Source organism: Triturus cristatus, chromosome 1_2 (genome assembly GCF_964204655.1).
Source record: "Triturus cristatus chromosome 1_2, aTriCri1.1, whole genome shotgun sequence".
NCBI lineage: Eukaryota > Metazoa > Chordata > Amphibia > Caudata > Salamandridae > Triturus > Triturus cristatus.
In genome coordinates, this window is record NC_140580.1 from 967,662,900 (window position 1) to 967,690,543 (window position 27,644).

Below are 27,644 nucleotides of genomic sequence, written 5' to 3' on the forward strand. Positions count from 1 at the left end.
CCCTGACGCCGTTGACGACCGCTGCTGACCACGAGGTTAGTCTGCTGCCTGGCGCAGCATTCCCGGGCCCTCCTCTGGGGGGTCCGGGGGAAATCTAAGTGAGGTTGTGTGTGTTTTGGGAGGTTCGTCGACCGGTGCTACGTGGCCGGTCCGTGGGGCTCTACTGGGCCTGCCGGACCGGGGGAAGCCGGCGCAACGGGGCAACAATTAGGCAGGGGGAGTGCGGGGTGGGCCGGGGGCACATCGCCCGGACCCAGTGATTTTATGAGGAGCAGGGTTACAGGCCCCTGCCCGCGTGCTCCCCCTCCCTACCCCACTGGGGTTTCCTGCTGAGCTGGAACTCATGGTCAGGCTGGGCCACCGGGAGCTTGCACGAGGCCCGACGGTGCCTGCAGTGACTAGCGCCGCTAGGGGAGGTCTAGCGTGGGTGTTGGCCCTCGCGAGGTTGCTCAGCGGTTCCTGGTACCGGGGGTGGGACCAGAGGCAGGGCGGGAGGGGGTGTCCGGCAGTTTGGCCCGGTAGAGGTTACGATGTTTGTGTGGCGGCATTTAGTAAAGGGCGCAGCCGATTGTTGGCGATGCAGCCAATTTGGTGATTATCTCGGCAGCGTCCCTCGCATCTTGTTACGGTCTGGGGGTCAGGGCGGGCAGGCCCGAGGCGAGTTCCGATGGGACTCGCATTTCGCAATGGCCATGCATCCCGCATTTGAGGATGGGTGGGGCTACAGGCCTGGGTGTCCTCAGCTCTCTTGTGACATTACGCTATATTACTTTTATTAATTTGATGAATCCTGTGACGGAGCGCTGCATCGTCTTGCATCTTAGATCCCTGGTGCCGCGACTGGCGCCCGACTGGGTCTGCGGTGTATTTGTGCCGAGGCATACATGCCCGTGATTTGTGTAAGGATGGGCGGGGTGGGCCTTAGACTTGGGGAGGCCGCTGCTGCTCACCCTCTCCCCTCTTCTCCCCCCAGGAGAGCGTTACCCCCCTGCCCATCTGCTAGCAGCATTGTTCACATGGGCATTAAAGACAGCATGTGCATCAGCGCCTCACCTGTGGCTTCACTCGCAGATTTATGCAGCCCAGCGGGTCCGTGTTTACGTGGCGGCACGCGCGCGCACATACTTTGAGGCACAGTGGCTCTGCATCGTCAGCGCGGCTACCGTGGCATTTCCTTTACCCAGGTCCGCCGCAGCGGTAGCAACTCTCATCCAGGGCAGAGGATTGGGGCAGCAAGGCATGGCACAAGCAGTGCCATGGAGTACATCCGGCAAGGGGCAGCAGGGGGTCAGATTAGAGGGCCACCTTGGGATATACATATAAATAAATAAAAATAAAAATTCGTATGCATAGACTGGGGACTAGGGGGTACAGCATTTTAGTTTACTTCAGGGGACACTGCCATGGAACGGGTTAACTAACAGGTAGGGGGGGAGATGTTAACTCCTGTTGCTTTTATTTCAGCGCTTTCATGAGAGTGACAAGCACGACGCCAAATATCACGGCCAGGACAGGCCAAGGATCAGGAACTGGGTCAATGGGGTCTAAGTGCAAACCGGACAGGGGCGCAAGGAGCTTGATTCAATAACGCATAGAGTGTTTTTAATGTTTTATTTATAATTTCAGGTCTGCCGGAGCGAAAGACGGTCACCACGCAAGGAAGCGTTGACAGGGAACAGGAGCAGGTATGGATAGGGCACACCGAAGGGGGAGACAGGCAGGCAGACCTGTGATTGAAGTTTGGGTTTGACCACTGAATGGGAACAAGTCACCGGGGGAACATGACTCCGGTCTGAACCCGGGGGCACATTTTAACTTGCATTTCTTCATCTCCGCACGCAGAGCACACACGGAATCCGAATTAGGGGCACACGGAATAAGGTCCACTGGAGAGTTCAGAACATGTGAGTATTAGGAGGGGAAGGGACATGAACAGCTGGCGGATTATGCCTTGTAGGTCCAACGGAGAACAAGGGGAATGCAGTGGGGGTTTTTGCTGATTCCTATTTTGTCTCCTCAGATTGTTTGGCGGTCGGGCCAATGAGGCGGCATGGAAGGCCAGGGTTCTCCCCCTCTATTTTTGCAGACGTCTCAGGTCGAAGACTCCCTGCCCGAAACGTCCCAGGAGGCTCAGTGGGCAGCATTTATCATGATGGCCAAGACCAAAGGTTTGGCAAGGGCCCAGGTTCTCTTGAATGCAAGGGACCCGGAAGATTCGGGGACTGTCGTCGACGCCCCTATCCCAGAGCAGGAGCACAGTTGGGAGTCGAGTTCGACTAGGCCCAAGCGGGTACGCAAGCCTACGACTAAGGACTTCCCAGCGGATCTGCTACCCGCTAAGACCAGGGCACTGCCTGCACCTAGAGACACCGGTTCCCAGCCGATCGTTTCCCCTCCCATGGGTTCGTCTATCCCCCAGGACAATGTGGCGGCTGCAGCGAAAGTCGCCACCCAGGAAGACCTGGGTAAGATCTTGGACACGATGAGGGACTTTATGGCAGAGGTCAGAGCAGGTCATCCTGGGCCAAGCTCACCGCAGGTGGGGGGCAAGCCAGGCTTGGATGTAGGAGGGGTGCGGGTGGCGGCGGCAGCCCGGGGGAATTAGGGTTGCGGTCATCAAGCACAAAAAGCGTTCCCTGCAATTGCTTTCCTGGTTTTAACAGGGGTGACCAATCAAGTTACTTCTAATTTGGCTAGGGCATTGGTGGGAGAAATAAGTGCACCCGCGACAGTCAGCCAGTCACTCACGAAGACAGCTAGCACAGGCACGGACACTCCGGCCCCAGGGGTGAGGCCGCTACCATCCACCAGCACTGCTAGTGTTACTCCCCTTTCTGGAACTAGCGACCTCGCAGCAGGGCCACCTCTTAGTCCAGTGCCCGCAATGGTAACTCCCCAACAGTTGTGCAAGCCCCCCGTGCCCACACAGTTAGTTACAGCAGCGCCACTGTTACCTGGCCGTTGCTCACTGGCGTGGCTGGTGCCCAAGGAAGCCATTTGGAGGCGCGAACTGATAGACATTTTCTCCCTGTTACTACTTGGCCAGGATGGCATAGATGCTAGGAAAGCGGGTGTAAAAGAAGAAGACAAAAAGGTAAAGTTTCAGACCTGGCCTGAGAAGAGCATAGAAAATTGTCTTGAAGCTTTCCCCATTTTGTCTGCCGTCATCATAGAAAAACAACCTGAGGTAGCGCAGGGGCTCTTGCAATATGACAGGTTAATCCACAAGGAGGCGATGAAGTGGGTTGGAAGTGGGTGGCTGAACTATGAAAGAGAGTTCAGGAAAAAGATGTCTATGTGTCCTGAGATAGCGTGGGACCAGAAGGAGGTCCAGCTATGGTTGGACCACATGGGTTCCCGAGCACAGCAAACCACAGAGACTCAAGGCAAGGCAGAGGTAGGGCGGGGGACCGGCAAAGGCTACTTTCGGTGGAAATCGCATGGTTTTAAACAGACATTTCGAGGTGGGTTCAGAAGGGGTGGCTAGAGAGGGTGCTTTAGGAGGTTTTCCCCAGGGACATGCCGATTGTTCAACAAAGGGTCATGCTCAAGGGGGAAAACGCGCAAATTCCAGCATGCATGAGACTCTTGTGGTGGATCACACCCTGCAGTCAAGTGTCACGCTCAACAGGAGAAACTGCCCGCCACCAAAGGCAAGCAAGATAGTTGAGGACATATGCACAACCAAACACCATGTCACAATACTCCCCCTTCCAATAGCAGCACCCTTTTGTCTCATATGTCAACTCCAGCAGTACCCCCATTCCCTCAGGATGTCACCCCAGTTGGCAGGCAGTCAAGAGCCCCTCACCAGTCAGCCTGGCCAACCTCATGCCTCACCTTATACGGTACCCAAATAAGCAGGACGGCTTTCTACTGCTGCAAAGTTTCAGCGAAGGTTTCAGGATTCCCTATGTGGGCACGCTGGGGAGTCGGTAGGCAGACAATCTTAAGTCAGCAAGGGAACAACCAGCAGTATTCAGAGCTAAGGTGGAAAAGGAGAGGGCTATGGGCAGGGTGGTGGGACCTTTTCAGCAGCCCCCGTTGGACAATTTTGTTGTCTCGACTCTGGGGGTGGTGCCCAAGAAGGAGCCAGGGTCTTTCAGACTAATCCATCATTTGTCCTACCCTGAGGGAGAATCTGTCAACCACGGGCTTGAGGAGGGATCTTGCTCTGTCATGTATTGTACGCTGGATGTAGCAGTGGACCTAGTCAGGAGGGCGGGCAAGGGGGCTTGGTTGGCAAAAGCGGACATCGAATCGGCGTTTCGCTTGCTGCCAGTCCACCCGAGCAGCCAACACCTGCTGGGTTTCAGGTTGGATGACAGTTACTTTTAGGACAGATGCATGCCCATGGGTTGCGCAGTCTCCTGCACCTATTTTGAGGCGTTCAGCACTTTCCTCCAGTGGGTCCTGCAAGCAAGCTACGGGGTGGTAGGCGTCACGCACTACCTCAACGACTTCCTTTTTATAGGAGGGGAGGGCACTCAAGATTGCAGGGAGGCCCAGGAGAACTTTGAAGAGTTGGCTCGTCATCTGGGTGTTTCACTCACGACAGGGAAAACCGAGGGTCCGGCCCAGGTGCTAACTTTCCTAGGAATCAAACTTGACACCATAAAAGGAGAGTCCAGGCTCCCAGCTGACAAGGTCCAGGACTTAGCAAACCAGATTTAGTCATTATCAGGTCAGGACAAGGCATCCCTGGGTTGCATTCAAAGCCTGCTGGGGAAACTCAACTTTGCAGCTAGGGTAATACCAGCCGGGAGGGTGTTTGCACGTAGGCTAGCCAGGGCAACGGCAAAGGTAAAGAAGAAACACCACATGGTGAAGCTAAGCAAAGGTATGAAGGAGGACCTTTCCATGTGGGCTACGTTTCTGGAGAGTTTCAACGGCTCAGTTATATGAAGGGCACCCTGGGTGGAGAGTACTGAACTTGCGCTTTATACAGACGCGTCAGGTAGAGAAGGTTTTGTGGTGATCCTGGACAGGGAGTGGTGCGTGCAGAAATGGCCCAATGCCTGGCACAAGACGAAAATCACGGCCCGCATTACAGTCCTGGAATTGTTCCCTATAGTGTTAGCTCTGCACCTTTGGCCAGCAGTGCTATCAGCGAGAAGAGTGGTATTCTGGTCGGACAACATGGCTGTGGTTCAGGCCATCAATTCACAGTCGGCGACTTGTCCCCTAGTTTTGTGTTTGTTGAGGGAACTGGTACGAGCTTGCCTAGTCAACAATGTAGAATGCAGGGCGTGACACATCCAAGGGGTGCAGAACATAGCAGCTGACACTCTCTCTCGTTTTCAGTGGTGCCGGTTCCGGGAGGCGTGGCCGAGAGCGAGAGAGGACATGACACCTTTCCCGCCTCACCTCTGGTTCCTGCTGAAGTGGAAAGGCGACTGGGGGGGCTGGGCGAGCTGTCCCTGGCGCCAAGGACTAGTAAGCGTTACAGAGCTTGTGTGGCAAAGTTTTGTACTGTGACAGGAGCCTGGGGTGAAGGGAAAGCATCACTACAGTGCGGGGTGCAAAAGTTTGTTATTTGGGCCAGGGACGAGGGGAAGAGCCACCCTTGGATAGCAAGCCATTTGTCAGCAATAAGCCACCATGAAAGATTACTGGGGCAGGATAATCCTACAAAAACTTTCTTAATCAGGGCAGCGCTTAAGGGTTCGGCCAGGTGCGAACCAAGACTGCCAGACACTAGGTCCCCTATTGATTTTGAAACACTGCAGGGGATGCTAGACTGGGTGCACAGGGCCACAAATTCACCGTTGGAAGCAGCACTGTTCTCAGCAACTTTCAGCCTGGCCTTTTTTTGGGACCCTACGAGTAGGCGAGTTGGTAGCGAGGTCCAAACAGGACAAATCTGGTGTTGCTTTGAGCAGGCAAGATTCAAGCATGGCGGGAGACGCCCTCACAATATGGTTAAGGAGGTCAAAAATGGACCGGGGAGGGGAGGGTAATTGTGCTGCATCAGCTTGAAACTGCCAGATACTGCCCAGTGCGTCTGGTGTCGGCCTACCTAGCGCTGCGCCCAACAACTGAAGGATACCTATTGATACATGAAGACAGTATCCCCCTCACCAAGTTCCAAGTACAGAGCATCATGCAGGCATGTTTAGCGTTGTCAGGAAACAAGGTACAGGGTAAACGTTTCTGCAGCCATTCATTCCACATAGGAGCAGCTACCACAGCGTTTAGGGCAGGACTGTCAGCTGAACGCATCAAGCAAGTGGGGCGTTGGGAGTCCCAGTGTTACAAAAAATACATCCGTTCCCGAATGCACTGTGTTGGGTCGGTGGACTAGGGAAGGGGTTGATAATGACAAAAGTGGGACTTCATGAACATTTTGTAGCAAATGATGCCAGTGGTGTGCAGTGTGATTTAATAAGTACACGTAATTATTAAAAAAGTCAGTGAGGCAATATAATGTTTGATGAACAATTGATGGACATAAAGAAAAATTTTGCACCACCAGATGCCGGTGGCTTGCAGTGAAGTGCAATATGTACATTTATATTTGTAGATGTGAATTGAGTCAAAATCTTGCAAACTTTCATCTCTTTAATTGCCAGGGACTATGGTCTGGGTGATTGGCCATTCAGGCGTTTTGTGGTTGGCACAGTGGGCGGAGAGCAGGAGATGGAGACACGGTCTCACGGCCACAGACATTATCTGGCTAGGATACCCAGGCATGCGCTGGACGTGCTTACTGGAGAAGCTGCAGCAGAGACTGGGGGGGGAGATTCTCCCTCCTAATGTATTGGTGATACACCTGGGAGGGAACGACTCCATGACATGACTGTCACCATGTGTAAGTTGAGCAGTCAGCTGGGGACCTGTGAGATATGGTGGTCTGAGATAACACCCTGGCTGGTGTGGCAGGGAGTGCGATCAAGAGAAGCCATGGAGGTCTCTTGCAGGAAGGTCAACAGTGCCATGAGGAGATTCACCGGGCAAAGGGGGTTTGGCTTCATCCGTCATGGGTTACTGAACACTAAGGCCACAGGGTGTTGAGAGGATGATGGGGTACACTTGTCCGGAGTTGGCATGGACCTGTTCTTACTTGACCCGGAGGAGGCCTTAGGGACAGCAGGGTGTAAATAAGTAAGGCTATATGGTGGGGGGCTCTGAGGTGACGGTGGCCACACCCAGAGCTGTGGCGGAGTTACAGGGCGATCCAGAGGCAGTAAGGTACATATGGGTACCAAATGCAGGAGCACAACAAGGGTGCAAAGGCCAAATATCCACAGGGAGGTCCTCCCGTTGGACCCTGGAGGAGCGACGGCGCCCCGTTAGTCCCACGGGCGGTTGTGGACCTGAGCAACCGGGGGTTGCCTGCCAGGCTCCTCCCCCCTATTGGGCATGTGCAAAAGGGGTGGGCTGTTGGCCCACTGGTGGGAGGTGTCTTACCTCCTCCAAAATATGGCAAACACCGTTGGGCAAGGCCCCGGTGTAATTTGGCTCATCAGGCGGCAGGCGGCGAGGGGCTGTCTGCCTTGGGATCGCCCGTAAGTTAACCCACCAATCTTGGCATCGTTGTAATGCTAATAAACCTGCAGCAATATTTCTTTCCACAAAGAAGGTGTCTTGTCTGGTTATTTCTCTGAGATTGCTGTTGGGGGGGGATGGTGAGTGTTGCCAATATTGGCACTATGCCGGCTGCCCGGGGTCCACGTAGGAGACCCGCTAAGAGGGCGGCCGCCTTAGTGCCACAAGAAGGCACAGGAGGCAGCCGCCCAGTCTTTGGGACCCTCAAGGGTCTGGTAGGTCACGTCACTTCCAGGGAGAGGGTGCAGGGGGAGGTATTTATACCTTCCCCTGCCCACTGGGCGCCCTCTTTGCCAATACCCTGATGCCGTTTCCCACCCTACCTCATACCCAACGTATAAGCAGGGTGTGGGTGGTCTAATGTTTTCTTTTGTGTTGTAGGCAGAGTTACAGGGCGATCCAGAGGCTGTAAGGTACGTATGGGTACCCTATGCAGGAGCACAACAAGGGTGCAAAGGCCGAATATCCACAGGGAGGTACTCCTGTTGGACCCTGGAGGAGCGACGGCGCCCCGTTAGTCCCACAGGCGGTCGTGGACCTGAGCAACTGTGGGCTGCCTGGCAGGCTCTGCCCCCCTATGGGGCCTGAGCAAAAGGGGTGGGCTGTTGGCCCACTGGTGGGAGGTGTCTTCCCTCCCCCAAAATATGGCAAACACAGTTGGGCAAGGCCCCGCTGTAATTTGGCGCGGCAGGCGGCGAGGGGCTGCCTGCTTTGGGATCGCCCGTAAGCTAACCCACCAATCTTGGTATTGTTGTAATGCTAATAAACCTGCAGCAATATTTCTTTCCACAAAGAAGGTGTCTTGTCTGGTTATTTCCCTGAGATTGCTGTTGGGGGGGGGGGGGGGGGGGGGGGATGGTGAGTGTTGCCGATATTGGCACTATGTTCTATGACCTCGGAGAGGCGGTGAGGATGTACAAGTGGGAGGGGAGAGATGGTGTGGGGCATGGCATGGTAGATCCGGGAGATAAGGGAGTATGGATTACAAGCCAATGGCGGCTGTACGCTTTTATGTGCAAAATGTGTGTCTCCCCACTCCAGGCATGTGGCCACCATTGGCTAGTAATCCCATAAAAACAAAAGATGGCGGCCGCTATAGTTAGAGCAGACCGCCGTGGCAAAACAAATTTTTAAGAAGGAGAGTGGCCACTATAGTCATGACATGATTGTTTATTATTTAGTTAGTTAAAACCATACCAACATTGGAAATAAACAACAGTACAATTTCTTGATTAAAAGAGACATTAAATAACGTCGAAACAGGCCATTGGATCCTTGCATTGTGATGGTCTGAATTCTTAGTGTTTAAAACAAGCCAAAACTAAGGACACAGACTTAATCCTGAATGTCATGTAAAATACACATTTCTTCTAAGATTAGAGAGCAGTGTGTGAAATTAAGAGAGATGATTCAGTGTGCGAATATGCAAAGTGTGCAGAGTAAACTTACACTCCATTATTAACCTTAGGATAGTCCTTAATGAATCCCTGGACATGTAAACTACATTAAGCCTTCGAGGTCTTCGTTGTTTGGTTAGTCGAAAAAATTCAAAATTTTTAAAACCATTATGCGTATTTTCTGAGTATTCTGTGTGCGTTTTGAGTCTGTGTGATGCCCAATACAACACTTAATGGCCACTATAGTCAAAGCGGACCACGCTGGCAACAAAATAAAAAAAAAGAGAGTGCGGCCGCTATAGTGAAAGCAGACCGCACTGCCAAGGCAATAAAGGAGCACAGCCGCTATATTGAAAGCGGACCGCGCTGCCAAGGTAAATAAAGGTGGGGGATGCAATAGTGAAAGCAGACCGTGCTGCCAAGGTAAATAAAGGACTGTCGCTATAGTTAAAGTGGAACGCGCTGCCCAAAATGTAAATATGCATTAAAAGGTGCAAGGTGGCTGTGTAAATATGACGCAGCTGCCATTACGCTATTACTAAAGAAGGTGGTTTTGTAAATATGACGCATCCGCCATTACTATTAAAAGTGGGTGCTGTGCTGCATTACAGGGAAGCATGTCATGGGTGAAATTTACAAATGCAGACAAGGCAGTGCTAAGGAGGGACTGCTAAGCCTATTCATGAATCAAAAGCAACTATTTAGAAAGGACAGTAGCTTGATTCGTGAGGGTTCACTTGGTCAACACGCTGGCGGCTTTAAGACATTTTATACACTAGCTAGGAATTGCACTTTTCAATAAGTACACCAAGAAGTGAGTGTTTGGTTCAATTTTTATTTGTATTGTCAATACTGGAACTATAGTTCACGGATAGCTGGGAAAGCAGGAAGGGCTGGGTCACTCAGGATGGCAGGCCTAATTTTGATCATCTGCTTCTGAAGTTTGGGGAAGTGATAGTTCCCGTTGCAAACTGTGACGTGAAAGAGCACAATTCCAATCCAAAGGAGCAGATTCCGCTTGCAGAATTCATTAGTTATTGGAAGGACTATATACAAAACAACTACTGTTCTCCCAAGGGTTGTCTCTACCTCAAGGACTGGCACATGTTCAGAAATCATCAGATCCCGCATCAGTTCCTCAGCCCCCATGCCGCTGTAGGCAGTGCTTTAAATGGGACGCGCTGACTCGCAAGATTGCCACAGCTGCCTACAAGCCGCGAACCTGACTCCTGCCTCTGCGTTGGGACGCACTGCCTTCTGAGGTTACTTGGCGGCCTCCCATACACTCAACCGGATTCCTCATGTGAGTGAGAGCATACGCTGACACCCAAGACTGCCTGCCCTTGTTGTTTAATTTCTTAGCAATCTCAGATCTGAGACCGGCGGCTAAAGAAAAATCACCATAGCGTTATCATACAGTGGACTCCGGGGTTATCTGCCTCTTTGTTACTCTTGTTTGTTTTTTGTTGAAACTTTATTGATGGCAGTCCAGTAACAGAACTGATATCACGAACGCACTACTCATGATTAATGTTAGGTATGCTTTGACTCCAAGGGCAGCAATACCTCATACATACCAAAAGGCAGACGTTTGCCTAGGGATGAACTATTGAGGAACAGCAGAAGTTCTGCAATTGAAAGAGCGGACACTTTATTGTTTTACTTTACCTATTTTTGGAAGAGGCTTTCTTTTGATGGACTAACCTTTGCCTTAATTATTGGAGTAAAAGCATCAGGAACTTACTTTAAGTGCAAACCTGTCCTGCTGGAAGTCGTTCCCTAGTGGTCCTTCTGTCATCGCTTCTCTCCCACAGGGTATTAGTCACTTTCCTAGTCATATTAAGTGCTGGGTGTGTATATACCTTGGAGGACAGTAGAGGCACATCTTCGCTCCCAAGGATCTCAGTTCTTCTGCAAGTCTGAAATTTGCAAATGACTTATGTAATCCTACGCGCCATAGACTGTTTTTCGCCCGCCGTGAGGGAAACGGCCAACGAAGACTTCATTCCCCAGCAGCCCCAGGCCAGGCGCCTGAGACCAGCGTCACCAGGCAGCACCAGGGCTGCATTAAAGCAGTGCCGGTGCCCCGCAGCGCGGGACACGCGCGGGCGTGCGCCGGGCTAAGCCCGGGCAAAGGGTGCGTCGTCTGTGGCCGTCAGGGGCCAAAGGAGGCCAGGCCGGGCCATCCCTCTAAGCGGGACATACCGCATTTGGACTTGGACTGTTTTCTGATAATTTTGAATATGTTGTTCAGTCAAAGTTAGGCTTTAAAGTGATTATTTCATATGATTCACTGTTACAGCGTTTTTTAATGGTGTTATTGTTAACTCCTTAAAGACCACTACCCTGTGCAAATTGTGAAGTACTGGGTTACTACTATCCTAAACGATTAAGCATTGTACTTGTTGCATCATGGGCAAAACAAATCCTCCAACCTCTCGCCCTCTCACACGACAAAAAGCAGCCCTAATACCCCCAGACCCGAGTTTAACTGCTATAGATAAAATGTTACAAAAAACAATAGGGGTGGTAGCATCGGCTATTGAGAATACCGAAAGACGCCTTTCCCTTACTCCAGCTATACCCCCCCTTTTGCCGTCTGGGAATATATCTTTAGCCACTTGTAATTCACCTGACTCACTGTTAGCCTCCTCCTTTGCTGAGCTCCCTTGCGCACAGGTAGTGCAAGATGTTAGCTATCCTACTAATTTGGTCACTGAGACAGCTCCTAAGGCGATTAAAAAGGCACCTAAGCACCGCCCCAGAATTAAGAAATCAAAAACGAAGAAAAAACTACCGAGGCCTAATACATCTGCCCTAGACACCTCTCAGGATGATTTAGGCACCCCTTTTTCCACTTTAGCACCCCCGGTCTGGGCCACTCATTTACTAATCGATTTTCAGGCCCAAATGGAACAGCTTATCAAATCTCAGTTTAAAATCTTGATGAGTAGAATTGATAAAGTAGTCTCATTGATTAACAATAAGTGTCACGGGGTGAACAGTTGCCCATACGCACTGGGAATAACTCTGGGACATTGGCTGAAGGTAACATTGACCAGGTGGTTCAGGGCCCTAGTCCTAATGAAGGGTCTCGATCGCCCAGGCACAAGGATCGGTATCAATAAACACGTGTAGACGCACCCCTAACAACATTGGTCCCGGCCCTGACACCCGTCCCAGGGTGCACCCGGACAAAGTTACTCTTCCCACTCTAGACCCACCCATATTCCAAAAATCCATCAGTAAGCAGCAGCCGGAGGGGGGTCCGGCGCCTCAAAAGCCCAATATGAATTTTTGCAAAAATGGAAATCGACAATCATTATTTTACCCCCAGCTACCACCGGAGGCTTCTCTGTACGTGGTGGTATTAACCGGTGTCCCTCCGCTATCGGGCGAACGAGGCGAAACATACACCGCGCTGAAGAATAAAACCACTTCGTGTTTAAATAGACATAGACCACTAATGTCAGGGGGAAATACTATTTGTTAGAAGAGTTACCTGGCTGGGGACCAAACTAAAAGATATTGGAGGGGAGTGCGTGATTGTTAATTTTAGGGATCCTGGAGTAGTTAAGCACATCCTTGATTGGGGAGGACCCTGTCAAATGGGTGCAATTATTCCATTTCCTTTGGGGTACTTCTACTCTCGGGAAATAGTATCAGGGGGATTTGAATCAACTCATTTTCATAAAGGTGGCCTGGAGGGGGAATATAATATACCCACAGCCAACGGATTTAGTGCCTTGAATAATATAGATTGACTATTTTACTCATTGGGGCCTAAAAAACAAATTCCAACGTAGCTAGGTGCCCCATGGAGGTTTCTGGGGTTAAGGAAGTAGGTCTGGGAATAATCCCCTTAAGCCCAGGTGCAGATACAAGCTTGTCAAGAGATGGATTTGAGCTACACAATTCTGCAGGGACTCCTTCTATCAGCATGCCCTCTTCCACCTCACCCAGTCCTCATAGGGTGGAATCCCCAAGATTATTATTAGGATCCTGGAATGTAGCAGGGCTGAGATCTAAGCTATCCAATCCAGAATGGGGTGAGTTGGTGGATCAGTATGATCTGTGCCTGTTTCAAGAAACCTGGATGGTGACTGCCCCTACAAGGGTGGGATTTGCAACATTCCATCTACCCGCTGTACAGGGACCTAGAGGAAGACCTTTGGGGGGACTGTGCATCTGGGTATCTACACACCTGGGGTGTACAGTGAAAGTAATAGATTCTCATTCCCCGGACATTCTCTCTATCGTCCTTAAATTTATGGGTGGCTCAAAGGTGATGGTTGCTAACTTATATTTGCCTCTTACCCCCCATGAGCTGGGGCTATCTATGTTAGAGGCTCTTGACAAACTTCTTTCATTTTCTTCACCATCAACACATAGAATTATCGGGGGTGACTTTAACTGTCACTTCGAACCTCTTGTGGGGATCCCCTCTGTAACCTTAGAGGAGGATTCCACCTGGCATATCCAGGAGTGTTCTATGTACCCAGCCATGCGCTTAATGCCAGTGGCCATACAGATTAATAAGCTTCTAGTAACCCACTCTCTTAGAGCCTGCAATGGCAGATTCCCTCCTGATGTTCCAGGGAATTTTACATTCAATAGAGTGGAGAAAAGCACTACTATTGACTACATTATGGTCAATGTAGAATTCTGGTCTCAAATAAGGGCTTTTTGTGTAATTCAAAGGGTAGATAGTGACCACAATCTTTTGTCTTTAGAACTAAAACACACACTGGTTCACCCACATGGATCAGGGGAGTTGGAGATCCGTGTTGACAGGAACTTAATCACAGTAGTGGGTGGCAGACGTATTAGGTGGGCCAAGCTTGTGCTAGCACCCGAAAAAATTGCTGAGCTATATTTACATGTAGCTCGCTTTCTAGAAGAGGCCTTTGAACTTCCACCTGTGAATTATGATCTTTCTTACTTCTAAGCACTGGACTGTATTCACACTAACCTAATCGCCAATATGGTCGATTATTTTTATACCACAGTGAATAATAGGACACGAACAAAAAAACTGGTCCAGTGGTTTAACAAAGCTTGTAGGGAGGCGAAATGTGCACTTGTTAGCGACGTTAAAACCGGTTCTGTGCAGAGTATTAGAGTGGCCAGAACTGCTTATAAAAGTATAATCGCGGAGGCCAAGTCGGAATGGGAGGCCCTAAGATGGGCAAGTATAAAAGAAGCCTTGGACAGGCGCGACTATGGCGCGTTTTGGAACCTTGTGAGATCAGGCTCGTCAGAAGGGACGCCCGCTATAACACCCAATCTGAGCGAAGAGGTTTGGATAGCACACTTTAAGCCCTTGTACTCCCACACTGACATTGTTTCCTCGGTAGAACTAGGTCTCCCCGCAAAGTGCACATCCTCTTTAGTATTATCGGAGGTGAAGGTCTCCGATTGTCAATCTAGTTCTATGCAGGAAATTAAGGCGGCCCTTAAAAGTTTGTCTTCTGGGAAGGTTCCGGGATTGGATAGAATCCCAGGAGATCTATTTCTGAGTGAGCAGAAGGTTTGGGTTCCCTACATCTGGTTATATTTTAATGCCATCTTACATGGCATGGAAATTCCCCGAACTTGGTTGGGGGCCGAGATCATTCCCATCTATAAAAAGGCATCCCCACTTGATCCGGCTAATTACCGTCCCATTAGCCTCATTGATGTCTTGCAGAAACTGTTTGCCCGCCTTTTACTAACGTGGTTGCAGTGCTGGATGGACGATCAACACATCCTGACCTCCCTCCAAGCGGGCTTTCATGTTAAGGTCTCTACCATCGACCAACTGTTTAGACTTCAGTTGGTCTATTGGAAGACAGTGACTTTGGGGGCTGGTAGCCTGTACTTGATTTTTGTAGATCTTCGATCTGCATTTGATTTGGTCCAGAGGGATAAGCTCTGGGCCATAGTGATAGAGATGGGTGCCCCAGCATACTTGTGCCAATTGTTCAAACGTCTACATCAAGGCACTTTTGCGAGGGTGAGGTATGGGAGAAATGGGGAGCTTTCGGCCCCCTTTCCGGTGGAAAGGGGAGTGAGGCAGGGGTGCGTGTTGGCCCCTACTCTCTTCTCTTTGTTTCTTAATGGATTAATTGACCATCTTTTGGGGGCGAGGGATTTAGATTCTCCTAGCTTAGCAGCCCGCAAGATACCAGCCCTGATGTTCGCTGATGACACCCTTTTGCTATCAAAATCCTCTATGGGTATTCAGCGAACACTGGAGGCGTTCTTCATTTTTTTGCAAGACAAGAAATCTGGAGATCAACCTCTCCAAAAGCAAATTCATGGTCTTTAATGCAAAATCACCTAATTGTCCTCAACCCCATTTGGATGGCACGGTGTTGGAAAGAGTCTCCACCTTTGACTACTTAGAAGTAACACTCAACGATAAGATGGGTTGGGGGTCGCAGATGGCCAAGGCAAACATGAAGCTGGCCCAATCCTCTGGTGGTATCTTAAAGGTCCATAAAGAGTGTTCACTTAAAACCCTGGGATCCCCTTTAGAAATATACAAGGCCCAGGCGAGAGGTGGGGCGCTCTATGGGGTGGAGCTATGGGGCCATCTTAGTGCCACCCCCTTGTCCATCACTGAGAATAGCTTTATTAGGCGTATATTGAGTCTCCCGCAGAGCACACCTCTGATTCCTTTACAGTTAGAACTGGGTCTGGTCCCCATACAGGGGATCATTTCGAACCAACCTGTGATGTACTGGAGGCGACTCTAGGCTACCCCAGAGCTGCTAAGCTACCGGGATGACCTAAGGGATTTAATGACCATAAGGGGGGTAGGGAAAATCCCCTGGCTAAAATATGTTAAGCAGCTCTGCTATGCACTGGGTAGGGGAGACATTTGGCTCTCTCCGGAGCAGACATGTCCTTTGATGCCTAAAAGGGTGTTGGTTAACTTACTCAATCAATATCGAATGGATCTTTTATGTTCTAGTCCATCCCTGGGCAAGTTGACCAACAGATTTCTGGAGGTTAAGGATACTTACCGCTTTGAGAAATTCTTGGATGACATTCAGCCCTCACTGGCGAAGAAACTTTATGTCCAATTTAGACATGGGACACTCCCACTGAGGGCAGTGACAAACAAGTGGTCAATCGCTTCACACGTTACTAGCTCATGCCCGGGATGTGATGGTTGTGAAGAGACGGATCTGCACGTTCTGCTCTTCTGCCCTCTTTACACCAGGGCTAGAGCTAAATGGATTGTCCAGCTTTGTAAGTCACTGGGTCTCAGGGATTACAGGGAAGCATTTAGAATATTTAAATACAACACCACCCCCCTGATTGTCTTTGCGACCTCTAGATACCTCTGGGCCATGTGGTGCGCCAGAGGCGCAAAAATAAAAAAACAATTATCTGTTACACCCGCGTTACCACAGATCCAGCATATCACTGGGATTCCCTGACATTAACTTGTGAAGGGATTGATTTGACTCTTTTATCTGTTATGTTTTTAAATTGCATAGGATTATTTCCTGGTTTTATACTTGTATTTAAAAACTATTTTAGGAGTATTCCTCTTCATCATGAATATATTGCATTGTGGGATATTGGTATGTTTTATTCAAATCTTTGTAAATATGTGCTTTTATGGTTTTTAGCCAATAATAAAGCTTTTTGACTGACTGACTGAGAAAGGACAGTAACAGGAGCCAATTGAACAGATGGGCAGAAAATGGGTGGAACTTCAAGTCTGTACCTGACTACAGCATGCATCGCAGAGCAGCACAGGCACTGCCCAGATTCGACCTAAAAAGTGTAATGGAATCTGCTTCATGTGTAAAGTGTCATTGGGCCAAGTTCGGGGTCTATATGAACAGTAATATAATCAAAAGATGTCCTGGCCAAGCTGTTCAAAATGGACGTGCTCTCTATAGCCATAAATTTACTAGCTCTTTCTTTCTCTTCTCTCACTCTCACCTGAAGCCCCTGCTTTACCCACTGTGGTTAACCCCAGGGAACTAGAAAAAAACGCCTGAGGACCACCAGCGACGCTGGACTTTAAAAAACAGCCTCCAATGGCTCCAGCTGCTTAGGAGAAATGCCGAATGGGATAACTGGCCAATGGTAAAAGCGGATCATGTGCTATGCACTCATCTAGCACTATATCGTCAAAGTCAATATATATATATATATATATATATATATAGGTAAAAACAGTATTACTATTCTTAAATCCACATCTATGTACCTTTGGTGAGTAAAGATTTACTATTCTTCACTCCACCTTATGTACCTTTGAAAAGTAAAGATTTACTACTCTTAACCCCACATGTACGTGCCTTAGGTAAGTAAAGGTTTACTATTCTTAACTCCACATCTATGTAACTTAGGTATGTAAAGATTCACTATTCTTAACTCCACATCTATGTATATTAGGTAAGTTAGTAAATGACTATTCTTAACTCAAAATCTCTGTAACTTCGGTAAGTAAACCGTAACTATTCTTGGGTGTGGCCATGGAGGCCAAGATGGTAGTCGCAGTGTGAAACTGCTCCCGACTTCCTCCACCATCCGCCTTCATCCTGGTCGCCCCGGCTGTTGTCTCTGGGTACTGCTTTTCTCCCCACCCTCCGTGAAGGATCCAGAACTGTTTAATCAGAGCTGGAACTCCGGGGAGTGCTGCAGCGCCCACCTATCCGGAGTCCTCGTCCCGCAGCCTAGTTCTTGTGGCTGCTGACGCAGCCTGTTGGAGGCATGCCTTGCTTCAGAGCAGCAACGCGGCTGTGGAGGTGGCAGAACTTCGGTGACAGGCGGTGTCTGGCATCTCCGTAGGGGGGGGGGCAGTCGCATCAACCCACCTTCTTCCCAAGATTCCTTCTCCCTCTGGCGAGTCCTGACTGCAGCAGTCTGCTCAGCCATGGTCTACATTTCCAAGGGATCGGGGTGCAGGGGCCTGCTCTCTCCTCCCCTCCTGCCGACCTGTGAGGAGGTCGCATGGTCGCTACGGTCTGTTGTGAATCCCCTTGGGTGCCGGGGATTGGGGCTTGACTTCAAGGGCAGTGAGAGTCGCCTGACAGACTGCTTTCCCTCTGGAGAATCGATCTGCCCCAGCCTTAAGGCGATGCTTGGCTGTTTTGAGGTCATGGAAGAGACTGCCCTTTCTGCCTGGGATCTAACATTCCTTCCCTCCAAAAGGCCACAGCCACTTACATAAACCTTCTCACTCTGCAACGGCCCAGAGACCTTGCGATTAATAGGACAAGGAAAGACTTCAGTGGCACGGACAACACACATCTGCACCAGTAAGGGGGTGATCTCGGCGGGGCTGTGGTGGTCACTGTGGCGTCACTGCATCTCCGTTCGTGAATTGTGGGGTGGTCTCCTTCCTCCTCCTGAGGTCCTGATCAATAGGTGCCTAGGAGGCACCAGCTGACCCAGCCACTGATCCTGGGTCCTGTGGGTGTCCTGGCTGCTCATGTTGCCTGACGGAAAGCAGGCCAGAGTGGGGCTCTACTTACTATTTCAGCTCCTGACCCAGGCCCTGCGGCAGCCACGAGGGGAAAACATAAGGCCCCACAACCTGTGCAGGCCCAGACTAAGTTCAACAGTTTTACCATGTTGTCAGCAGGACTTGGGAGCTCAACTGGCTCCCTTGGGGTGGTGAGTCCCCCACCCCCCAGAACATGCCCAGCTCCACTTAGCCACCATTCTTAAGGCCATACTGGACTCGAAATGCGTTCTGAAAACAGAGTGGGTTCAGATGGATGTTGCACTCCTCCCCGGGACCTTGGAAATGTTGCCACTCGAATGCCGGGTGTCCTCGGTTGAGGATGATGTGACTGTGCTGAAGCGGCAGGTAGCTGGTCTGCTGTCCTCTGCGGCAGCCCTTGAGGAGAGGGCTGAGGACGCAAAGAACTGCTCCTGCCACAATCATCTGCTAATAGTGGGTTTTGAGACACTGGAGGCTGCAAAATTCCTAGAGAATTGGTTTCGCTCATGGTTTCCAGAGACGACGCTCTCGCCGTGGTTTGTGGTGGAATGAGCTCACAGATCCTTGGACCAACGTCTTCCAACTGGGGCTCTGGCGTGCCCGCTGATCTCTAAAATACTACAAGAACACTCTCCTTAAGAGGGCTGTGGGCACCCTGACCTTCAATTTCAACATGCACACATAATGCTATACCAAGTCAGTCCAACAACGCTGTCGCTCCTTCACTGAGGTCAAGCAAAACCCAGAATGCTTAATCTCCAATACATGCTCCTCTTCCTTTCCTGAGCAGGCCTGGGAGATGAATGAGGAGAGGATGGACTTGTGTGTGCCATCGGACCATGCGATCCCTGGTGGTGGGCCACGCCGGGTTTCTGCCGGCCGGTTCCTGAAGCCACAGAGGAAGAGGCGCACTTGTTTCTATGACCTCCTTGGGCTCGAACTCGTATTGCCCTGCCACCGCAGAGATTGCAGATGACGGACAGCTCTCGGATGCTCTAAACAGTCATGACATGAGGGGGAAGTTTCCTACCCTATGATCCAACCTACTTAAACACTTGCCTGCTGCTGATGGGTGCAGGAGGGTTGTGGTTCTACCCAGAGAAATAGTCCGATACACACTGTAATTACATGACATTCTTGGTTTCCTTTATTACCAGCTTCATATCCTTCATGGAGGAGTTCAACACAGATTGCCTACAACTCTTGCCTGTTCTTTTTTCTGTTCTTTTCTTTCTCTTTCATTGAGGACAAGTTTGGACGACAAATGCTTTGTGGGTGGAAGTATGGGGTGTGTGCAGTTGTGGTTCACAGGGAATTGTTTGTTGTTTTGTTCGTTCATGTTAGGTCCACCACTGTGTATTTCTGCTCTTGCACCACACCTCACAAGTACTCCGTCTCTATTCCCACTGCCGATAGTGACCCCCATGTCTCCTGCTGGGGCATAGCTCACTGCCTATCTGCTATCACACCCACAATGGATGCCTTCATTTAAACTGATGCCCTGGAATATGAATGGCCTTCTGGGCTGCATTAAATACACTGCCGCCCTGCTCTACGCCAAACGCTTCACGCCTGCTGTTCTCATGCTGCAAAAGACTTATTTGCTGGGATGCCAATGTCCATGCCGTTGGTGCTATGGTTACGACAGGGTGTACCACTTAGGGTTTACCTGAGGTTCACGGGCGGTGGCCATTCTGCTACGTAGGGGATTTCCTCTGGTAGTCACTAACACACAAATGGATCCGCATAATAGAGATATTGGGCTGGGGAGCCTCCTTGAGGGCCATCAGCATAATTTTCTCTCACTGTACATCCCCAACCAGGCACCCACAGCCGCATTGTCCTTGCTGACCTCTTTACTCGCCACTCTGCCAATGGGCATAACTATCCTTGGCAGAGATTTTTAAGCGGTGCCTAACCCAGAACTGGAAGCATCTGGCCCCTCTACGCAGGTTGCGCACATCCTGCCTCTGCCAACTTGCTGCCTGGGTGGACGCATTAGGTCTTTGTGATGTGTGGAGTCTCTGGCACCCTGGTGACAATGCATACACACACACCTTAGCAGTGTCCTGGATCGATCTCTCCCTTTTACCAGCCACGAATGTCAGTCACATAACAGGCATGACCATCCTCCCACGGGGGATCTCGGGCCATGCTCCACTTACCACGATAGTCAGATCTGCGGATTTGACCCGGAGGCCTATGTGGCATGTCACATCTCAATGCTTGGTACCTTGCCAACCCTCATTTGAGGCATAATAGGAGTCTGAGATACACTCCTAGTTTGAGATTAATCAGTGGGTCGGTGGAATTGGCAGGTACCCTTTGGGATGCCAGTAAGCCATTGATCAGAGGCCTTGCAAAGTGATTCATCCACAGTAGGGAGAAAGAGAAGTTAGCGCAAATTACAGGCCTCGAGACTCAGATACTAACTAGGCCTGGGCATAAAACTCCACTCCGCTCATGGAGTTGTGGAATTTAGGCACTCCCCAGAGGAGCGTGGAGTTCCTGAATTCCACCTTCAGAGCACGAGGCAGAGGTTTTTTTTCTGTTTGTGTGCTCTCATTTGTTTTGGCGCTCACACGCAAGTGCCACAATACTTTCGGACCACTAGTGATTGCTCTCACTGGCATGGCGAGGGTGCCAATGTTGTGCAAATCGTGGTTGTGAATGCATCCATCTCGGGTAGCTTTTGTGCTCGAGAAGCGGCTCAAGAGGGTTTCGACTGGATTTTCTTCTCCAGCGGACCTTTGGAGATTTTGTTTGTGCAACAAGCCTTTTTTTTTAAACTTTTGTTTTCCAACAGGATGTAAGTGCCCAGAGACTCCAACTTCCTGTTCTTGTTCAGCAGGCTCTGTCCATCTCCTGGTCACTTTTAATTTGGATTTAAAGCTGGAAGGATCACTATCTTTGTCTATTGCATATATACTATTGGATTTAAGGACTTTGTTTTTGAGATTTCACAAGTAAGTTCAAAAACTCCTGTGTAAGGGTGTTGTTTGTTTTATTGTTTGATAGAGGGCATACACCAGTATTTAGTTGTACTTTTATTCGATTTTTAAAATTTGTTGTGGTGGGTGGCCCTCAATTTCAGTAGGGGGCCTAGTTATTTTTGGGATTTAATTTTTCATCTTTTGTAAAGGAACAATGTTGCACAATCAGTTCATTTTCTAAATATTTGTTAAATTTGCAATATTTGTTTATTTTACTATGTGGCCTAGTCTGCCAAGGGGCCATCTAGTAGGCCCAGGCCAGTGCTAGTCATGGGTGCATAAAACAACTGTTTCTGTGGTATATGCTGTGTTAAAACATCATTTAGGGCTGGGATGGCATTGGATTATATTACATTCTTTTTTTTTTTTGGCATTTCACTTTTTTTTGTGTACAAAAATTATATATGTGGGGTAATATTTGATGCCTTTGTAAGGATGTGTGTTGTTGTAAACTTTTTAGAGCTGTATTAATTTTCGGTTTTGCCATTACTGAATTAATGGTAGTGTTTTCTTCAGTGTTACCATGCCTCCTTTGCATGTCCAGTGCGTGTGCGTTTGCCATAGGCCACCATTGATTTGTCTTTGTGCTCCATGCCTTGTGGCTAGGGCCATTTTGTGGACACTGTGTCAATAGGCCTGAATGTGTGCTCTTTGCTCTCCATGCCTTTGTGATTGGTGTTGTTGCTTGGCCATGTAGCTGGCAGCCATTTTGTGCATCAAGCCAGTGTGTGTTTGCCAGAGGCTTGCATGGTTTCTTTGTTCCCCATGCCTACTTGCTCAGTGTTGTTGGTTGACCATGTGGCACTGGCTGGCAACCATTTTGTGCATCCAGCCACTGTGCTTTTGCCATAGGCTTGCACATGTTCTTTGTTCCCCGTACCTTCTTGCTCAGTGCTGTTGTGTTACCATGTTGCACTGACTGGTAGCCATTCACTGCATCCAGCCAGGGTGCTTTTGCCATCAGCTTGCATGCGTTCCTTGTTCCTCATGTCTCCTTGCTCATTGATGTTGTTTGACCATGTGGCACTGGCTGGCAGCCATTTCCTGCTCCAGCCAGTGTGCTTTTGCCATAGGTTTGCATGTGTTCTTTGTTTCCCATGCCTCCTTGCTCAGTGTTATTGTTTGACCATGTGGCACTGGCTGGCAGCCATGTTGTGCATCCAGTCAGTGTGTTTTTTATCTTATGCTTGCATGTGTTCTTTGTTCCCAATGTCTCCTTGCTCAGTGTTGTTGTTTAACCACGTGGAACTGGTTGGCAGCCATTTTGTGCATCCAGCTAGTGTTCTTTTGCCATGAGCTTGCATGGATGAATGTGCTATCAGTTTAATAATATGCTTGAGGATCATTGTAGTATGAAGATTAAGATGATTTTGATGAACAGTGCTTATATATTACATGCATTTTTTTTTATTTTGCACCTCTTTGTCTCATAATAGGTTTCTTCTCATCTCCCATACAAACATTGACAATTATCGATATTTTTTATGACATTTTTAGGTCTCGACCTTGCTATCGCGTAAGCGATCGCAAAGCGAGACTATAGAGAGCGGGTTTGAAAAGTGCTCCCAAAAAGCGGATTGCATGGCTAGCACGCGCACAATCACGCGCATCGTGCCGCCATGCAATCCGCCTTTTGGGAGCACTTCAAAGGGTCCGCTCCCCCGCCCCCAAGCGCGCGCGCGCCACGCTCCGCCGGGCTTGTCTTTTTGTTAACTTTAAGCGCGAGGCGCGCGTGCGGCCAATGCTTATTTTTTTTTAGCGCGCCTACCACTAGAGGACTCAAGTGGCGCCTCGTGCACATAGCTCTGCCAGAGACCGACTTGCTCTGCACCAGCAGCACTAAGGGTAAGCTGAAACTGAATTGGAGCTGCTGTTCAATATTTATGAGCAGCATCACTTCCTAGGAGGCAGAATTGCTTAACAAGCAGAAAAGTGGATGTAATGAATCAATGTCAACATATTTAAGAATTATCCCTCACCCCAATGGAGCTCGTAACAGCCGTCACTTTTAATGCATGACCGCCTGGCTCCGAGTCACACTTCAGCATAACTTTTCATTTCTCCTCCGGGGACGCTTGTGTCACAGAAGTGACTCGCCCTTTCAGCAGACTGGCAGACAGATTACAGCAGACAGATTACAGCGCAGCTCCCTGAATACAAGTGCCTCTGAGCGCTGCCACGTCAGCGCTACAAAACACAGCCGGCACTATGTGCTCTCTCACAAATGCCGTCACACACCGGCCTTCCCCTTCTTCTACGTAGAAGACGGTCAGTCTCGTGGTAATCTGCACATTTGCTGGTTTAACCTATAGCCGAATGTTATGCACAACATTTATTAGTGAAGAGACAATGTAGTGGGTTAAAACAAAGGCATAGGTAAAGCATGCGTGTTTGTCAGGTAAACTTGTTTCCTTTACCTCAGTACGTCAACGTCATCAACAGGTGTTAAACACCGGCACTCTCACGCACAGGACCTCAAACTGGATAGCCAGAGTGAACATGCATGCACGGTGACTGAGTCACGAACAGCGGCCAACTTAGAGACAGGTAAAAACGTTGCTGCTTGACCGCCCACTCCGTCAGTCATTGCATGTTTGCTGTGGAGCTCATCATATAACATGAACATAACTGCCGCCTCTCCCTTCACCTAGCTCCAGCGGCCCCAGCTCACAAGATGCCTTCCATGCAGCGTGTTAATGTATTTCTGAAAGGAGAGTCACGCAGCTTCTCTTGCGCTGTCCATCACTGGAAGCCGCATATCACATTGCACAAAAATTGTCAGCTTCATGATGTGCGTTTTACCATTTCCTACCAAACCTCCAACAAGAGACACCCGTGCCGCCATGTTTGTCTTTTACGACGCTGGTTGAGTAATAGCGGGCGCTTGTTTATAATTGCAATATACGCAACGTAGTCTCACGTTTTTCAGAGCTTGACGCCTAAGTGAAGGCCTGTGCACTATGTAAAATAAAAGTACGAGGTGTTTGATGACTCTCTGCCGTAAAGAAGGTAGAAGATTTACCACCGAACGTTTTTATTGTGTTCATTCGTAGGAGAGGAGGTTTGTTGTGTTAGTTTGAAATATGTGGGGTTTTATCCTCGGAGTCAAAGATGCAGTGCCGACCAGACCGGTCTGCGAACCATAACCATCCCTGAGAAAAATGTTTAAACCAGTTACACCTTGCATTTGCATTGCGTTTATTCTGAATTCAGAATGGGTCATCCCAAATACTCATTTTGCTAAAACAAAAAATGATCCCGATAATTATTAATACAAAACACATGTGCAAGTACATTGGCAATTGTTTTTCAATGGCTATATCACGATAGGCCATCCAGCCTCAAAGGCAACTCCTCCAGATGTCCGAAAGGCCTGTAACAAGCTTGCAGTGAAAGATCCCCAGGAAGAAGACATATCTGGTGAAAATAGTAGGATCGGCAATCGATTACAACACGGGCCCAGATACAGCTAACATCTAAGAAGCTTCTAGCAGGCGACTGTGAAGGCCATAAACCACCACCCTTTCAGTGCGAACACAAGGGATTGTAAACATCAAGGGGCCTTCATGCGGAGCTCAAAGACCTCATAAATCAGGTGCTTATCTCTGGGAAGCTCATTCCTTAGCTTCCCTCTAAGCAGGGACAGGAAGGCAGGATTACGGTTCCAGCAACAAACAAGCATTTGCAATGCAATAGGTCTCGTATTTACACGAGTTTAAGCTATTGGCATTGTAAATGACAATGCCTTTTATTTAGGTTTTAAAAACAAAAATAAAAGGCATTGTCATTTGCAATGTCAATATCTCAAACTCGCGTAAATGCGAGACATATTGCATTGCAAATGCTTGTTTATTTTAGCTGTTGGATGTGTTTTATTTAAATGTTGAATTTAAATGATTTGATAATTTAAAAAAAATGAGTTTTTGTAATTTTTTTAATGCATTTAATTAAAAAAAAAATTTGTAAACATTTTTCTAAAAATATTTTTACATCTTTTTTTCTTTTCATTTGCCTCGGTCGATTAATTTACCCACCCATTCATGCATCCATCCATGCATCCATGCATGCATCCATCCATCTATCCATCCATCCATCCACCTATCCACCATAGGTGCACAGCCGTGCAGCAGCATAACGTTTTTTTTAGGTATAACTCCATTTCCTCCTGGACACCCTGGCTGCAGTGCACTTCAGACACATCAGCATCACCCACTTTTGTTCCATTCCCCCTGGAAAACATTGCCTTCCATTTGCGTACAAACGTAACTGCATTTTTAAAAAGGTTATTATTCCATTTACCCATGCAGTTCCCTGAGTGCCACAGGTGTCTCCTTCATGGATATAAAGGAAAAAGCTCTTTCTTTTTATTTTGTGTGCTTTCTGATGGGGAATTACATTTTGTGGTATGGTGTTGTGGTTTGACTTTAAAGTGGTTATGATATGTTACCTAAGAAACCAACCACATTAATATTTCCTTTGTCTGTACTAATTTAAACTGCACCAATGTCTTGTTTCACTAAATGTTTTTCTTATTTGTTTGCTTTTAGGTGCACAAGAGAAGCAACATCACCCGCAATACTGCCAAACAGAAGGCCTGTATAAGGACTTCACACGTCATTGCTCCAATCTCTTCCACTTGTGCACTTAGAACCACTGCCAACTGAGAGCTTTAAGATGGCCCCTAAGAAAGTTGCTCAAAAGAAAGTGGTCAGTGAGAAAAGCAGCTTTCCAGTTTCCCCCAGTGGCATATAGCCCGAAACCATTTTCCGACAGCGCCGTGTGCCTGATGCAGAAGCCTCCGGGGAGCAAGATGGGAGCAGCGCTCCTGCATCAACAGCACTTACCCAAGCTAAGTCCAGGATCAAGTCTGTCAGTGAGGCAGCCACTGCAATCATGGCAATGCTGATGACTAGTGATGTTGAATTGAATGTGTCCCTTTCGCAAACTAATACCCAGTTGTTTTAGGAAATAGAGCAAAGGCCAGCATCCTCAGCCAGTAATAGTAGATCTTCCAGAAGTTGGAGCAGTAGAGGAGGTCAAGCTTCCTGCTGACCAAGAACCTCCTCTTTTAGAATCATTGACTCCCAGATCTACAACAAGGAAAAGAAAGGCTACTATTCCACCATCTTTTCCAAGCACCACTTCTGATGATGGTGATACAGACTTGGAGTGGACCCTGGCAGAGTCCAGGAGACACCAGGCAAAGCAAGGGAAAAGAAATGTTCCTAAAAGACTTAAAATTATGGAAGGGGATGATGAGGAGGATGACAACGACGAGCTAGTCATTGTGGAAGATGACACAGAGGTGTCCAACATAGCTATTCAACCTGCAGCACCGCCAGCTCTGATATTTGCGAAACCTCAGCTGAGACCTGCACCAGAAGTATTCACTGCAGAGAGGCAATCTATTAAACGCCTACCTACCTCCAATTCTTCTTCAGGCATTGCACAGTAAAAAAGTACTTCTCCCCAGTTTGGGACTTTTTTACAGATCACAAAGAGAGGGAGCACATTGCAGTATACATCATTTGCCACACAAATGTTCATCGAGGAATGGCTGGTTCACATTATGGTACTGGAGGTCAAATGACTCATATGAAAAAACACCATGCATTAAAGTGAGAGAAGCACCTTAAAAACATTGCTGAACATGGTTGTGGTGCTGAGGAGAGACGGGGAACATCATTTACAAGTCCAACCAGAGTAGGGGGTGATGATGAGGAAGAAGAGGATGACACCATCACACAAAGCAGCCTTGTCCCCAGAAGTGCATCAGCAGAATCACCTACCTCAGTGACTTCAAAATGGCACAAGAAGACTCAGAGTGAAATGGAGACACCACAGCATACAGTGACTGCTCCACCATGATGCACTTTGAGTCGCCCACCACCTACTTCTCGAAAGTTGCCTGTGTAAGTGGCCCCAGAAAAGAAAATCCAGGCTACTATTACGGGCATTTTTAGGCAGGAGGGCCCTACAAGTGCAACCACCAAACAGCATGTTTGTATAACGGGAAGCTGGAAAACATTTTAGCGCTGGAACTCCTCCCTTTTTCTTTTATGGAAGGAGTGTGATTCTTAGAAAGTTCCAAGTCAGACCTATTTTTCCAGAGTTGCTGTTCCAGCGCTGCATAACAATGTGCTGTAGTTGGTTGGACAAGCTTTGCAGCAAAGTGTTGTTCACACTATCCACCTGATGGCAGACATATGGACCAGTTGTCAGGCGACAAATTACATGTGTATCACTGCA

General features: G+C 48.7%; 1 long non-coding RNA gene across 1 annotated transcript; it reads left to right on the forward strand.

Moving 5' to 3' along the window:
- On the forward strand, positions 1-26,922 carry LOC146868472 (uncharacterized). Its single transcript, XR_014966246.1, has 3 exons — positions 1-35; positions 1,627-1,685; positions 25,943-26,922. It is a non-coding gene; the product is annotated as an uncharacterized LOC146868472 (long non-coding RNA).
- Positions 26,923-27,644: the final 722 nt, after the last annotated feature.